Below are 18,956 nucleotides of genomic sequence, written 5' to 3'. Positions count from 1 at the left end.
ACAAGCACGTTCTGTCTCTCTCTAACTCACACGCAGACGTACGCTCTGTCTTTCTCTCTCACACACACAAACACACACACGCTCTTTCTCTCACTCACACACACACACGCATTCTCTGGTCTCTCTCTCACAGACACGCACGCTCTGTCTCTCTCTCACAGAAATGCACGCTCTGTCTCTCTCTCACAGACATGCACACTCCATCTCTCTCTCACAGACACACAAGCTCTGTCTCTCTCTCACATACATGCACGCTCTGTCTCTCTTTCACAGACACTCACGCTCAGTCCCTCTCTCACAGACACACACACTCAGTCTCACTCTCACAGACACGCACGCTCAGTCTCTCTCTCACAGACAGGCACGCCCTGTCTGTCGCTCACACACATGCATGCTCTGTCTCTCTCTCTCACACACAGGTACACTCTATCTCTCTCTCTCACACACATTCCCACGCATGCTCTGACTCTCATAGATACGCATGCTCTGCCTGTTTCTCTCTCCCACACACAGGCTCACTTTGTCTCTCTCTCACACGCGCACTGTCTGACTCTCTCTCTCACACACACGGGCATGCTCTGTCTCTCTCTCACAAATATACAAGCACGATCTGTCTCTCTCTCACCAAACACACAAGCAAGCTCTGTCTCTCTCTCTCACACACACACGCAGGCTCTGTCTCTCTCTCACACACACACATGCACACACACGCTCAGTCTCTCTCTCACCAAACACACAAGCACGCTCTTTCTCTCTCTCACACACACTCACACACGCACACTCTGTCTTTCTCTCACACGCACACGCTCTGTCTCTCTCTCTCTCACACATATACATGCACACTCTGTCTCTCTCTCACAAACACACAAGCACAATCTGTCTCTCTCTCACACACACACACGCACGCTCTGTCTCTCTCTAACTCACACGCACACGCACGCTCTGTCTTTCTCTCACACACACACAAACACACACACGCTCTGTCTCTCACTCATACACACGCACGCATGCTCTGGTCTCTCTCTCTCACAGAAACGCACGCTCTGTCTCTCTCTCACAGACACTTTCGCTCTGTCTCTCTCTCAGAGACATGCACGCTCTGTCTCTCTCTCACGGAAATGCACGATCTGTCTCTCTCACACAGACACACACGCGCTGTCTCTCTCTCTCACAGACGTGCACGCTCTGTCTCTCTCTCACAGACACGCACGCTCAGTCCTTCTCTCACAGACACACATGCCCTGTCTCTCTCTCACAGACACGCATGCTCAGTCTCTCTCTCACAGACAGTCACGCCCTGTCTGTCGCTCACACACATGCACGCTCTGTCTCTCTCTCTCACACACAGGTACACTCTGTCTCTCTCTCTCTCACACACACACACGCGCATGCTCTGTCTCGCATACATACGCATGCTCTGCCTGTCTCTCTCTCCCACATGCAGGCTCAATTTGTCTCTCTCTCACACACTCTCTGACTCTCTCTCTCACACATGCGGGCATTCTCTGTCTCTCTCTCTCACACAGATACAAGCACAATCTGTCTCTCTCTCTCTCACACACATATACACGCACACTCTGTCTCTCTCTCACAAACACACAAGTACGCTCTGTCTCTCTCTCACACACACACGCACGCTCTGTCTCTCTCTCTCACAGACACGCACGCGGTATCTCTCTCTCACAGACACGCACGCTCTGTCTCTCTCTCTCACACACACGCTCTTTGTCTCTCTCTCTCTCAGACATGCACGCTCTGTCTCTCTCTCTCACAGACACGCACGCTCCGTTTCTCTCTCACGGACACGCGTGCTCAGTCTCTCTCTCACAGACATGCACGCTCACTCTCTCTCTCAGTCACGCACGCTCACTCTCTCTCTCACAGACACACACGCTTAGTCTCTCTCTCACAGACACGCACGCTCAGTCTCTCTCTCATAGACAGGCACGCCCTGTCTGTCGCTCACACACATGTACGCTCTGTCTCTCTCTCTCACACACAGGCACACTCTGTCTCTCTCTCTCTCACACACACACTCGCGCATGCTCTGTGTCTCATACATACGCATGCTCTGCCTGTCTCTCTCTCCCACACGTAGGCTCACTTTGTCTCTCTCACACACATGCACGCTCTGCCTCTCTCTCACACACACACACGCATGCTCTGTCTCTATCTCTCACAGACACGCATGCGGTATCTCTCTCTCACAGACACGCACGCTCTGTCTCTCACACACACGCTCTTTGTCTCTCTCTCTCACAGACATGCATGCTCTGTCTCTCTCTCTCACAGACACGCACGCTCCTTTTCTCTCTCACAGTCACGCACGCTCAGTCCCTCTCTCACAGACACACACGCTCAGTCTCTCTCTCTCAGACACGCACGCTCAGTCTCTCTCTCATAGACAGGCACGCCCTGTCTGTCGCTCACACACATGTACGCTCTGTCTCTCTCTCTCACACACAGGCACACTCTGTCTCTCTCTCTCTCACGCACACACTCGCGCATGCTCTGTGTCTCATACATACGCACGCTCTGCCTGTCTCTCTCTCCCACACGCAGGCTCACTTTGTCTCTCCCACACACATGCACGCTCTGCCTCTCTCTCACACAAACACACACACGCTGTGTTCTCTGTCTCTCACAGACACGCACGCTCAGTCTCTCTCTCACAGACACGCACGCTCAGTCTCTCTCTCACAGACATGCACGCCCTGTCTGTCTCTCACACACATGCGTGCTCTGTCTCTCTCTCTCACACACAGGCAAGCTCTTTCTCTCTCTCTCACACAAACACTCTCTGACTCTCTATCTCACACACGCGGGCAAGCTCTGTCTCTTGCTCTCACACATATACAAGCACGATCTGTCTGTCTCTCTCTCTCTCACACATATGCACGCACACTCTGTCTCTCTCTCTCACACACACAAGCACGCTCTGCCTGTCTCTCACACACACACATGCATGGTCTGTCGTTCTCTCACACACAAACATTCACGCTCTGTCTCTCTCTCACAGACACGCACGTGGTATCTCTCTCTCACAGACACGCTGGCTCTGTCTCTCTCTCACACACACGTTCTTTGTCTCTCTCTCTCATAGACACGCACGCTCTGTCTCTCTCTCACAGACACCCATGCTCTGTCTTTCTCTCATAGACACGCACGCCCTGTCTCTCTCTCACAGACACGCACGCTCAGTTTCTCTCTTACGGACACGCATGCTCAGTCTCTCTCTCACAGACATGCACGCTCAGTCTCTCTCTCACAGGCACGCACGCTCAGTCTCTCTCACACAGACACGCACGCCCTGTCTGTCTCTCACATACATGCACGCACAGTCTCTCTCTCTCACACACAGGCATGATCTGTCTCTCTCTCACACACAGGCACGCTGTGTCTCTCTATCACACACAGGCCCACTCTGTCTCTCTCTCTTTCACAAACACACGCGCATGCTTTTTCTCCCTTACATACGCATGCTCTGTCTGTCTCTGTCTCACAAACACATACGCACGCTCTGTCATTCTCTTTCTCACAGACTTGCACGCTCTGTCTCTCACTCACAGACACGCACGCTCTGTCTCTCTCTCACAGACATGCACGCTCTGTCTCTCTCTCACAGACACGCACGCTCTGTCTCTCTATCACAGTCACGCACGCGCCGTCTCTCTCTCACAGACACGCACGCTCTGTCTCTCTCCCACAGACACGCACGCTGTGTCTCTCTCTCACAGATATGCACTCTCTGTCTCTCTCTCACAGACAAGCACACTCTGTCTCTCTCTCACAGACATCCACGCGCCATCTCTCTCTCACAGACACGCAGGCTCTGTCTCTCTCCCACAGACACGCACGATCTGTCTCTCTCTCACAGATATGCATGCTCTGTCTCTTCTCTCTCACAGACACGCACGCTCTGTCTCTCTCTCACGGACATCCATGTGCCGTCCATCTCTCTCACAGACATGCATGCTCTGTCTCTCTCACACAGACACGCTCTGTCTCTCTCTCATAGACACGCACGGTCAGTCCCTCTCTCATGGACATGCACGCCCTGTCTGTCTCTCACACACATGCACGCTCTGTCTCTCTCTTTCACAGACAGGCACGCTGTGTCTCTCTCTATCACACAAAGGCCCGCTCTGTCTCTCTCTCTCACACAAACACATGTGCATGCTCTTTCTCTCATACATACGCATGCTCTGTCTGTCTCTGTCTCAGAAATACACATGCACGCTCTGTCACTCTCTTTCTCACAGACTTGCACGCTCTGTCTCTCTCTTACAGACACACACGCTCTGTCTCTCTCTCACAGACATGAACGCTCTGTCTCTCTCTCACAGACACGTACGCTCTGTCTCTCTCTCACAGACACGCGGGCATTCTCTGTCTCTCTCTTTCTCACACATATACCTGCACGCTCTGTCTCTCTCTCTCTCACACAAAAACACGCCCACTCTGTCTCTCTCTCACAAACACACAAGCACGATTTGTCTCTTTCTTACACACACACAACGCAGGCTCTGTCTCTCTCTCACACACACACAAGCACGCTCTGTCTCTCTGTAACTCACACGCAGACGCATGCTCAGTCTCTCTCTCACAGACAGGCACACCCTGTCTGTCGCTCACACACACGCACGCTCTGTCTCTCTTTCACAGACACGCATGCTCTGTCTCACACTCACAGACGCGCACGCTCTGTCTCTCTCTCACAGACACGAACGCTCCGTCTCTCTCTCACAGACATGCACGCGCTGTCTCTCTCTCACAGACACGCGGGCATGCTCTGTCTCTCTCTTTCTCACACATATACACGCAAGCTCTGTCTCTCTCTCTCTCTCACATATACACGCACACTCTGTCTCTCTCTCACAAACACACAAGCACGATCTGTCTCTCTCTTACACACACACAACGCAGGCTCTGTCTCTCTCTCTCACACACACACACAAGCATGCTCTGTCTCTCTCTAACTCACACGCAGACGCACGCTCTGTGTTTCTCTCACACACACACAAACACACACACGCTCTGTCTCTCACTCACACACACACAAGCATTCTCTGGTCTCTCTCTCAAAGACACGCACGCTCTGTCTCTCTCTCACAGACATGCACGCTCAGTCTCTCTCTCACAGTCATGCACGCACCGTCTCTCTCTCACAGACACGCGGGCTTGGTCTGTCTCTCTCTTTCTCACACATATAAACGCACGCTCTGTCTCTCTCTCTCTCACACATATACACGCACACTCTGTCTCTCTTTCACAAACACACAAGCACAAAATGTCTATCTCTTACACACACACAATGCAGGCTCTCTCTCTCATACATACGCAGGCTCTGTCTGTCTCTGTCTCACAAACACACACGCACGTTCTTTCACTCTCTTTCTCAGAGACTTGCATGCTCTGTCTCTCTCTCACAGACACGCATGCTCTGTCTCTCTCTCACAGACACGCACGTCTGTCTCTCTCTCACAGACACTCATGCTTTGTCTCACTCTCACAGACGTGCACGCTCTGTCTCTCTCTCACACACACACATGCTCCGTCTCTCGCTCACAGAAACGCACGTACTGTCTGTCTCTCACACACATGCACGCACTGTCTCCCTTTCTCACACACAGGCACGATCTGTGTCTTGCTCTCACACACAGGCATGCTCTGTCACTCTCTATCACACACAGGCATGCTCTGTCTCTCTCTCTCATACACACACACACACGCGCATGCTCTGTCTCTCAAACATATGCATTCTCTCTCTGTCTCTGTCTCACAAACACACACGCAAGCTCTGTCACTCTCTTTGTCACAGACTTGCATGCTCTGTCTCTCTCTCACAGACACGCACACTCTGTCTCTCTCTCACAGACACGCACGCTCTGTCTCTCTGTCACAGACACGCACGCTCTGTCTCTCTCTCACAGACACACACGCTCTTTCTCTCTCTCACAGACACGCACGCTCTGTCTCTCTCACACAGACACGCACTCTCTGTCTCTCTCTCACAGACACGCACGGTCAGTCCCTCTCTCACGGACATGCACGCCCTGTCTGTCTCTTACACACATGCATGTTCTGTCTCTCTCTCTCACACACAGGCACCTTCTGTCTCTCTCTATCACACACAGGCACGCTCTGTCTCTCTCTCTCACACACACACACGTGCATGCTCTGTGTCTCATACATACGCATGCTCTGCCTTTCTCTCTCTCCCACTCGCTCACTTTGTCTCTCTCACACACAGGCACGCTCTGTCTCTCTCTCTCACACACACGGGCATGCTCTGTCTCTCTCTCTTTCGCACATATTCAAGCACACTCTCTCTCACCAAACAGACAAGCACGCTCTGTCTCTCTCTCACACACACACATGAAGGCTCTGTCTCTCTCTCACACACACACACGCATGCTCTGTCTCTCTCTCACACACACACACATGCATGCTCTGTCTTTCTCCCGCACACACACACAGCCACACACACCCGCTCTTTCATTCTCTCACACACACACACTCTCAGTCTCTCTCTCACCAAACACACAAGCACGCTCTGTCTCTCTCTCTCACACACACACGCAGGCTCTGTCTCTCTCTCACACACAGACATGCATGCTCTGTCTCTCTCTCGCATACACACACATGCACGCTCTGTCCTTCTCTCACAAACACACACACACGCTCTGTCTCTCTCTCACACACACACACGCTCAGTCTCTTTCTCACAGTCACGCATGTACTGTCTGTCTCTCACACACATGCTTGCATTGTCTCTCTCTATCACACACAGGCATGCTCTGTCTCTCTCTCTCTCACACACACACATGCGCGTGCTCTGTCTCTCATACATACGCATGCTCTGTCTGTCTCTGTCTCACAAACACACACGCACGCTCTTTCACTCTCTTTCTCACAGACTTACATGCTCTGTCTCTCTCTCACAGACACGCACGCTCTGTCTCTCTCTCACAGACACGCACGCTCTGTCTCTCTCTCACAGACGCGCATGCTCTGTCTCTCTCTCAAAGACACGCACGCTCCGTCTCTCTCTCACAGACATGCACGCGCTGTCTCTCTCTCACAGACACGCGGGCATGCTCTGTCTCTCTCTTTCTCACACATATACACGCAAGCTCTGTCTCTCTCTCTCTCACACATATACACGCACACTCTGTCTCTCTCTCACAAACACACAAGCACGATCTGTCTCTCTCTTACACACACACAACGCAGGCTCTGTCTCTCTCTCGCACACACACAAGCATGCTCTGTCTCTCTCTAACTCACACGCAGACGCACGCTCGGTCTTTCTCTCACACACACACAGACACACACACGCTCTGTCTCTCACTCACACACACACACACGCATTCTTTGGTCTCTCTCTCACAGACACGCACGCTCTGTCTCTCTCTCACAGACATGCACGCTCAGTCTCTCTCTCACAGACATGCACGCTCAGTCTCTCTCTCACAGACACGCACGCTCTGTCTCTCTCTCACGTACATGCACGCTCTGTCTCTCTTTCACAGACATGCACGCACCGTCTCTCTCTCACAGACACGCGGCCATGCTCTGTCTCTCTCTTTCTCACACATATACACGCACGCTCGGTCTCTCTCTCTCTCACACATATACACGCACACTCTGTCTCTCTTTCACAAACGCACAAGCACGATCTGTCTCTCTCTTACACACACACAATGCAGGCTCTGTCTCTCTCTCACACACACACAAGCACGCTCTGTCTCTCTCTAACTCACACGCAGACGCACGCTCTGTCTTTCTCTCACACACACACAAACACACACACGCTCTTTCTCTCACTCACACACACACACGCATTCTCTGGTCTCTCTCTCACAGACACGCACGCCCTGTCTCTCTCTCACATACATGCACGCTCTGTCTCTCTCTCACAGACACTCACGCTCAGTCCCTCTCTCACAGACACACAGTCAGTCTCACTCTCACAGACACGCACGCTCAGTCTCTCTCTCACAGACAGGCACGCCCTGTCTGTCGCTCACACACATGCATACTCTGTCTCTCTCTCTCACACACAGGTACACTCTATCTCTCTCTGTCACACACATTCCCACCCATGCTCTGACTCTCATAGATACGCATGCTCTGCCTGTTTCTCTCTCCCACACACAGGCTCACTTTGTCTCTCTCTCACACGCGCACTGTCTGACTCTCTCTCTCTCACACACAGGCATGCTCTGTCTCTCTCTCTCACAAATATACAAGCACGATCTGTCTCTCTCTCACCAAACACACAAGCAAGCTCTGTCTCTCTCTCTCACACACACACGCAGGCTCTGTCTCTCTCTCACACACACACATGCACACACACGCTCAGTCTCTCTCTCACCAAACACACAAGCACGCTCTTTCTCTCTCACACACACACACATGCAAACTCTGTCTTTCTCTCACACACACACGCTCTGTCTCTCTCTCACACACACACATGCTCAGTCTCTCGCTCACAGACACGCACGTACTGTCTGTCTCTCACACACATGCATGCACTGTCTCCCTTTCTCACACACAGGCACGATCTGTCTCTTTCTCTCACACACAGGCATGCTCTGTCTCTCTCTCTCTGACACACACACACACGCGCGCATGCTCTGTCTCTCAAACATATGCATGCTCTGTCTGTCTCTGTCTCACAAACACACACGCAAGCTCTGTCACTCTCTTTCTCACAGACTTGCATGCTCTGTCTCTCTCTCACAGACACGCACGCTCTGTCTCTCTCTCACAGACACGCACGCTCTGACTCTCTCTCACAGACACGCACGCTCTGTCTCTCTCTCACAGACATGCACGCTCTTTCTCTCTCTCACAGACACGCACGCTCTGTCTCTATCTCACAGACACACAGGCGCCGTCTCTCTCTCACAGACACGCGGGCATGCTCTGTCTCTCTCTTTCTCACACATATACACGCACGCTCTGTCTCTCTCTCTCTCACACATATACATGCACACTCTGTCTCTCTCTCACAAACACACAAGCACGATCTCTCTCTCTCTTACACACACACAACGCAGGCTCTGTCTCTCTCTCACACACACACACGCACGCTCTGTCTCTCTCTAACTCACACGCACACGCACGCTCTGTCTTTCTCTCACACACACACAAACACACACACGCTCTGTCTCTCACTCATACACACACACGCATGCTCTGGTCTCTCTCTCTCACAGAAACGCACGCTCTGTCTCTCTCTCACAGACACTTTCGCTCTATCTCTCTCTCAGAGACATGCACGCTCTGTCTCTCTCTCACGTACATGCACGATCTGTCTCTCTCACACAGACACGCACGCGCTGTCTCTCTCTCACAGACATGCACACTCTGTCTCTCTCTCACAGACACGCACGCTCAGTCCTTCTCTCACAGACACACATGCCCTGTCTCTCTCTCACAGACACGCACGCTCAGTCTCTCTCTCACAGACAGTCACGCCCTGTCTGTCGCTCACACACATGCACGCTCTGTCTCTCTCTCTCACGCACAGGTACACTCTGTCTCTCTCTCTCTCACACACACACACGCACATGCTCTGTCTCGCATACATACGCATGCTCTGCCTGTCTCTCTCTCCCACATGCAGGCTCAATTTGTCTCTCTCTCACACACTCTCTGACTCTCTCTCTCACACAGGCGGGCATTCTCTGTCTCTCTCTCTCACACATATACAAGCACGATCTGTCTCTCTCTCTCTCTCACACATATACACGCACACTCTGTCTCTCTCTCACAAACACACAAGTACGCTCTGTCTCTCTCTCACACACACACACGCACGCTCTGTCTCTCTCTCTCACAGACACGCACGCGGTATCTCTCTCTCACAGACACGCACGCTCTGTCTCTCTCTCTCACACACACGCTCTTTGTCTCTCTCTCTCTCAGACACGCACGCTCTGTCTCTCTCTCACAGAAATGCACGCTCTGTCTCTCTCTCACATACATGCACGCTCTGTCTCTCTCTCACAGACACTCACGCTCAGTCCCTCTCTCACAGACACACACACTCAGTCTCACTCTCACAGACACGCACGCTCAGTCTCTCTCTCACAGACAGGCACGCCCTGTCTGTCGCTCACACACATGCATTCTCTGTCTCTCTCTCTCACACACAGGTACACTCTATCTCTCTCTCTCACACACATTCCCACGCATGCTCTGACTCTCATAGATACGCATGCTCTGCCTGTTTCTCTCTCCCACACACAGGCTCACTTTGTCTCTCTCTCACACGCGCACTGTCTGACTCTCTCTCTCACACACACAGGCATGCTCTGTCTCTCTCTCTCACAAATATACAAGCACGATCTGTCTCTCTCTCTCACACACACATGCAGGCTCTGTCTCTCTCTCACACACACACATGCACACACACGCTCAGTCTCTCTCTCACCAAACACACAAGCACGCTCTTTCTCTCTCTCTCACACACACACACACGCACACTCTGTCTTTCTCTCACACACACACGCTCTGTCTCTCTCTCACACACACACATGCTCAGTCTCTCGCTCACAGACATGCACGTACTGTCTGTCTCTCACACACATGCATGCACTGTCACCCTTTCTCACACACAGGCACGATCTGTCTCTTGCTCTCACACACAGGCATGCTCTGTCTCTCTCTCTCTGACACACACACACACACGAGCATGCTCTGTCTCTCAAACATATGCATGCTCTGTCTGTCTCTGTCTCACAAACACACACGCAAGCTCTGTCACTCTCTTTCTCACAGACTTGCATGCTCTGTCTCTCTCTCACAGACACGCACGCTCTGTCTCTCTCTCACAGACACGCACGCTCTGACACTCTCTCACAGACACGCACGCTCTGTCTCTCTCTCACAGACACGCACTCTCTTTCTCTCTCTCACAGACACGCACGCTCTGTCTCTATCTCACAGACACGCAGGCGCCGTCTCTCTCTCACAGACACGCACGCTCAGTCCTTCTCTCACAGACACAAATTACCTGTCTCTCTCTCACAGACACACACGCTCAGTCTCTCTCTCACAGACAGGCACGCCCTGTCTGTCGCTCACACACATGCACGCTCTGTCTCTCTCTCTCACACACAGGTACACTCTTTCTCTCTCTCTCTCACACACACACATGCTCTGTCTCGCATACATACGCATGCTCTGCCTGTCTCTCTCTCCCACATGCAGGCTCAATTTGTCTCTCTCTCACACACTCTCTGACTCTCTCTCTCACACAGGCGGGCATTCTCTGTCTCTCTCTCTCACACATATACAAGCACGATCTGTCTCTCTCTCTCTCTCACACATATACACGCACACTCTGTCTCTCTCTCTCACAAACACACAAGTACGCTCTGTCTCTCTCTCACACACACACACGCAAGCTCTGTCTCTCTCTCTCACAGACATGCACGCGGTATCTCTCTCTCACAGACACGCACGCTCTGTCTCTCTCTCTCACACACACGCTCTTTGTCTCTCTCTCTCTCAGACATGTACGCTCTGTCTCTCTCTCTCACAGACACACACGCTCCGTTTCTCTCTCACGGTCATGCGTGCTCAGTCTCTCTCTCACAGACATGCACGCTCACTCTCTCTCTCAGTCACGCACGCTCACTCTCTCTCTCACAGACACACACGCTTAGTCTCTCTCTCACAGACACGCCCGCTCAGTCTCTCTCTCACAGACAGGCACGCCCTGTCTGTCGCTCACACACATGTACGCTCTGTCTCTCTCTCTCACACACAGGCATACTCTGTCTCTCTCTCTCTCACACACACACTCGCGCATGCTCTGTGTCTCATACATACGCATGCTCTGCCTGTCTCTCTCTCCCACACGCAGGCACACTTTGTCTCTCTCACACACATGCACGCTCTGCCTCTCTCTCACACACACACACGCACGCTCTGTCTCTCTCTCTCACAGACACGCACGCGGTATCTCTCTCTCACAGACACGCACGCTCTGTCTCTCACACACACGCTATTTGTCTCTCTCTCTCACAGACATGCACGCTCTGTCTCTCTCTCTCACAGACACGCACGCTCCTTTTCTCTCTCACGGACACACGTGCTCAGTCTCTCTCTCACAGACATGCACGCTCACTCTCTCTCTCACATTCACGCACGCTCAGTCCCTCTCTCACAGACACACACGCATAGTCTCTCTCTCACAGGCACGCATGCTCAGTCTCTCTCTCATAGACAGGCACGCCCTGTCTGTCGCTCACACACATGTACGCTCTGTCTCTCTCTCTCACACACAGGCACACTTTGTCTCTCTCTCTCTCACACACACACTCGCGCATGCTCTGTGTCTCATACATACGCATGCTCTGCCTGTCTCTCTCTCCCACACGCAGGCTCACTTTGTCTCTCTCACACACATGCATGCTCTGCCTCTCTCTCACACACACACACACACGCTGTGTTCCCTGTCTCTCACAGACACGCACGCTCAGTCTCTCTCTCACAGACACGCACGCTCAGTCTCTCTCTCACAGACATGCACGCCCTGTCTGTCTCTCACACACATGCGTGCTCTGTCTCTCTCTCTCACACACAGGCAAGCTCTTTCTCTCTCTCTCACACACACACTCTCTGACTCTCTATCTCACACACGCGGGCAAGCTCTGTCTCTCGCTCTCACACATATACAAGCACGATCTGTCTCTCTCTCTCTCTCACACATATGCACGCACACTCTGTCTCTCTTTCTCACACACACAAGCACGCTCTGCCTGTCTCTCACACACACACATGCATGGTCTGTCGTTCTAACACACACAAACATTCACGCTCTGTCTCTCTCTCACAGACACGCATGTGGTATCTCTCTCTCACAGGCACGCAGGCTCTGTCTCTCTCTCACACACACGTTCTTTGTCTCTCTCTCTCATAGACACGCACGCTCTGTCTCTCTCTCTCACAGACACCCATGCTCTGTCTTTCTCTCATAGACACGCACGCCCTGTCTCTCTCTCACAGACACGCACGCTCAGTTTCTCTCTCACGGACACGCATGCTCAGTCTCTCTCTCACAGACATGCACGCTCAGTCTCTCTCTCACAGACACGCACGCTCAGTCTCTCTCTCACAGACACGCATGCCCTGTCTGTCTCTCACATACATGCACGCACAGTCTCTCTCTCTCACACACAGGCATGATCTGTCTCTCTCTCACACACAGGCACGCTGTGTCTCTCTATCACACACAGGCCCACTCTGTCTCTCTCTCTTTCACAAACACACGCGCATGCTTTTTCTCCCTTACATACGCATGCTCTGTCCGTTTCTGTCTCACAAACACACACGCACGCTCTGTCATTCTCTTTCTCCCAGACTTGCACGCTCTGTCTCTCACACAGAGACACGCACGCTCTGTCTCTCTCTCACAGACATGCACGCTCTGTCTCTCTATCACAGTCACGCACGCGCCGTCTCTCTCTCACAGACACGCACGCTCTGTCTCTCTCCCACAGACACGCACGCTGTGTCTCTCTCTCACAGATATGCACTCTCTGTCTCTCACAGACAAGCACGCTCTGTCTCTCTCTCACAGACATCCACGCGCCATCTCTCTCTCACAGACACGCAGGCTCTGTCTCTCTCCCACAGACACGCACGATCTGTCTCTCTCTCACAGATATGCATGCTCTGTCTCTCTCTCTCACAGACACGCACGCTCTGTCTCTCTCTCACAGACATCCATATGCCGTCTCTCTCTCACAGACATGCATGCTCTGTCTCTCTCACACAGACACGCTCTGTCTCTCTCTCATAGACACGCACGGTCAGTCCCTCTCTCATGGACATGCACGCCCTGTCTGTCTCTCACACACATGCACGCTCTGTCTCTCTCTTTCACAGACAGGCACGCTGTGTCTCTCTCTATCACACAAAGGCCCGCTCTGTCTCTCTCTCTCACACAAACACATGTGCATGCTCTTTCTCTCATACATACGCATGCTCTGTCTGTCTCTGTCTCAGAAATACACATGCACGCTCTGTCACTCTCTTTCTCACAGACCTGTACGCTCTGTCTCTCTCTTACAGACACGCATGCTCTGTATCTCTCTCACAGACATGAACGCTCTGTCTCTCTCTCACAGACATGCACGCACCGTCTCTCTCTCACAGACACGCGGGCATTCTCTGTCTCTCTCTTTCTCACACATATACCTGCACGCTCTGTCTCTCTCTCTCTCACACAAAAACACGCACACTCTGTCTCTCTCTCACAAACACACAAGCACGATTTTTCTCTTTCTTACACACACACAATGCAGGCTCTGTCTCTCTCTCACACACACACAAGCACGCTCTGTCTCTCTCTAACTCACACGCAGACGTATGCTCTGTCTTTCGCTCACACACACACAAAGACACACACGCTCTTTCTCTCACTCACACACACACACGCATTCTCTGGTCTCTCTCTCACAGACACGCACGCTCTGTCTCTCTCTCACAGAAATGCACGCTCTGTCTCTCTCTCACAGACATGCACACTCCAACTCTCTCTCACAGACACACACGCTCTGTCTCTCTCTCACATACATGCACGCTCTGTCTCTCTCTCACAGACACTCACGCTCAGTCCCACTCTCACCGACACACACACTCAGTCTCACTCTCACAGACACGCACGCTCTGACTCTCTCTCACAGACACGCACGCTCTGTCTCTCTCTCACAGACACGCACGCTCTTTCTCTCTCTCACAGACACGCACGCTCTGTCTCTATCTCACAGACATGCAGGCGCCGTCTCTCTCTCACAGACACGCGGGCATGCTCTGTCTTTCTCTTTCTCACACATATACACGCACGCTCTGTCTCTCTCTCTCTCACACATATACATGCACACTCTGTCTCTCTCTCACAACCACACAAGCACGATCTGTCTCTCTCTTACACACACACAACGCAGGCTCTGTCTCTCTCTCACACACACACACGCACGCTCTGTCTCTCTCTAACTCACATGCACACGCACGCTCTGTCTTTCTCTCACACACACACAAACACACACACGCTCTGTCTCTCACTCATACACACGCACGCATGCTCTGGTCTCTCTCTCTCACAGAAACGCACGCTCTGTCTCTCTCTCACAGACACTTTCACTCTATTTCTCTCTCAGAGACACGCACGCTCTGTCTCTCTCTCACGTACATGCACGATCTGTCTCTCTCACACAGACACGCACGTGCTGTCTCTCTCTCTCACAGACGTGCACACTCTGTCTCTCTCTCACAGACACGCACGCTCAGTCCTTCTCTCACAGACACACATGCCCTGTCTCTCTCTCACAGACACGCACGCTCAGTCTCTCTCTCACAGACAGTCACGCCCTGTCTGTCGCTCACACACATGCACGCTCTGTCTCTCTCTCTCACACACAGGTACACTCTGTCTCTCTCTCTCTCACACACACACACGCACATGCTCTGTCTCGCATACATACGCATGCTCTGCCTGTCTCTCTCTCCCACATGCAGGCTCAATTTGTCTCTCTCTCACACACTCTCTGACTCTCTCTCTCACACAGGCGGGCATTCTCTGTCTCTCTCTCTCACACATATACAAGCACGATCTGTCTCTCTCTCTCTCTCACACATATACACGCACACTCTGTCTCTCTCTCACAAACACACAAATACACTCTGTCTCTCTCTCACACACACACACGCACGCTCTGTCTCTCTCTCTCACAGACACGCACGCGGTATCTCTCTCTCACAGACACGCACGCTCTGTCTCTCTCTCTCACACACACGCTCTTTGTCTCTCTCTCTCTCAGACACGCACGCTCTGTCTCTCTCTCACAGAAATGCACGCTCTGTCTCTCTCTCACATACATGCACGCTCTGTCTCTCTCTCACAGACACTCACGCTCAGTCCCTCTCTCACAGACACATACACTCAGTCTCACTCTCACAGACACGCACGCTCAGTCTCTCTCTCACAGACAGGCACGCCCTGTCTGTCTCTCACACACATGCACGCATTGTCTCTCTCTATCACACACAGGCATGCTCTGTCTCTCTCTCTCACACACACACACTTCGCGCATGCTCTGTCTCTCATACATATGCATGCTCTGTCTGTCTGTCTCACAAACACACACGCACGCTCTTTCAATCTCTTTCTCGCAGACCTGCACGCACTGTCTCTCTCTCACAGACACACACGCTCTTCTCTCTCTCACAGACACGCACACTCTGGCTCTCTCTCACAGACGCGCACGCTCTGTCTCTCTCTCACAGACATGCACGCTCTGTCTCTCTCTCACAGACATGCACGCACCGTCTCTCTCTCACAGACAGGCGGGCATGCTCTGTCTCTCTCTTTCTCACACGTATACACGCACGCTCTGTCTCTTTCTCTCTCACACATATACACGCACACTCTGTCTCTCTTTCACAAACACACAAGCACGATCTGTCTCTCTCTTACAAACACACAATGCAGGCTCTGTCTCTCTCTCACACACACACAAGCACGCTCTGTCTCTCTATAACTCACACGCAGACGCACGCTCTGTCTTTCTCTCACACACACACAAACACACACACGCTCTTTCTCTCACTCACACACACACACGCATTCTCTGGTCTCTCTCTCACAGACACGCACGCTCTGTCTCTCTCTCACAGAAATGCACGCTCTGTCTCTCTCTCACAGACACGCACACTCCATCTCTCTCTCACAGACACACACGCTCTGTCTCTCTCTCACATACATGCACGCTCTGTCTCTCTCTCACAGACACTCACGCTCAGTCCCTCTCTCACAGACACACACGCTCTGTCTCTCTCTCACATACATGCACGCTCTGTCTCTCTCTCACAGACACTCACGCTCAGTCCCTCTCTCACCGACACACACACTCAGTCTCACTCTCACAGACACTCACGCTCAGTCCCTCTCTCACAGACACGCACGCTCTGTCTCTCTCTCACACACACACATGCACGCTCTGTCTCTCTCTAACTCACACGCACACGCACGCTCTGTCTTTCTCTCACACACAAACAAACACACACACGCTCTGTCTCTCACTCATACACACACATGCATGCTCTGGTCTCTCTCTCTCACAGAAACGCACGCTCTGTCTCTCTCTCACAGAAACGCATGCTCTATCTCTCTCTCAGAGACACGCACGCTCTGTCTCTCTCTCACGTACATGCACGATCTGTCTCTCTCACACAGACACGCACGCGCTGTCTCTCTCTCTCACAGACGTGCACGCTCTGTCTCTCTCTCACAGACACGCACGCTCAGTCCTTCTCTCACAGACACAAATTACCTGTCTCTCTCTCACAGACACACACGCTCAGTCTCTCTCTCACAGACAGGCACGCCCTGTCTGTCGCTCACACACATGCACGCTCTGTCTCTCTCTCTCACACACAGGTACACTCTGTCTCTCTCTCTCTCACACACACACACGCGCATGCTTTGTCTCGCATACATACGCATGCTCTGCCTGTCTCTCTCTCCCACATGCAGGCTCAATTTGTCTCTCTCTCACACACGCACTCTCTGACTCTCTCTCTCACACACGCGAGCATTCTCTGTCTCTCTCTCTCTCACATATACAAGCACGATCTGTCTCTCTCTCTCTCTCACACATATACACGCACACTCTGTCTCTCTCTCACAAACACACAAGTACGCTTTCTCTCTCTCTCACACACACACACGCATGCTCTGTCCCTCTCTCACACACACACACGCACGCTCTGTCTCTCTCTCTCACAGACACGCACGCGGTATCTCTCTCTCACAGACACGCACGCTCTGTCTGTCTCTCACACACACGCTCTTTGTCTCTCTCTCTCACAGACATGCACGCTCTGTCTCTCTCTCTCATAGACACGCACGCTCCGTTTCTCTCTCACGGACACGCGTGCTCAGTCTCTCTCTCACAGACATGCACGCTCACTCTCTCTCTCACAGTCACGCACGCTCAGTCCCTCTCTCTCAGACACACACGCTCTGTCTCTCTCTCACATACATGCACGCTCTGTCTCTCTCTCACAGACATGCACACTCCATCTCTCTCTCACAGACACACACGCTCTGTCTCTCTCTCACATACATGCACGCTCTGTCTCTCTCTCACAGACACTCACGCTCAGTCCCTCTCTCAACGACACACACACTCAGTCTCACTCTCACAGACACGCACGCTCAGTCTCTCTCTCATAGACAGGCACGCCCTGTCTGTCGCTCACACACATGCCTGCTCTGTCTCTCTCTCTCACACACAGGTACACTCTATCTCTCTCGCTCACACACATTCCCACGCATGCTCTGACTCTCATAGATACGCATGCTCTGCCTGTCTCTCTCTCCCACACGCAGGCTCACTTTGTCTCTCTCTCACACGCGCACTGTCTGACTCTCTCTCTCACACACACGGGCATGCTCTGTCTCTCTCTCTCACAAATATACAAGCACGATCTGTCTCTCTCTCACCAAACACACAAGCAAGCTCTGTCTCTCTCTCTCTCACACACACGCAGGCTCTGTCTCTCTCTCACACAAACTCATGCACACACACGCTCTGTCATTCTCTCACACACACACACGCTCAGTCTCTCTCTCACCAAACACACAAGCACACTCTTTCTCTCTCTCACACACACACACACAGGCTCTGTCTCTCTCTCACACACAGACACGCACGCTCTGTCTCTCTCTAACTCACACGCACACGCACGCTCTATCTTTCTCTCACACACACACAAACACACACACGCTCTGTCTCTCACTCATACACACACACGCATGCTCTGGTCTCTCTCTCTCACAGAAACGCACGCTCTGTCTCTCTCTCACAGACACGTATGCTCTATCTCTCTCTCAGAGACACGCACGCTCTGTCTCTCTCTCACGTACA

Source organism: Carcharodon carcharias, chromosome 4 (genome assembly GCF_017639515.1).
Source record: "Carcharodon carcharias isolate sCarCar2 chromosome 4, sCarCar2.pri, whole genome shotgun sequence".
NCBI classification, from domain to species: Eukaryota; Metazoa; Chordata; class Chondrichthyes; order Lamniformes; family Lamnidae; genus Carcharodon; species Carcharodon carcharias.
This window is presented reverse-complemented; position numbering follows the sequence as displayed.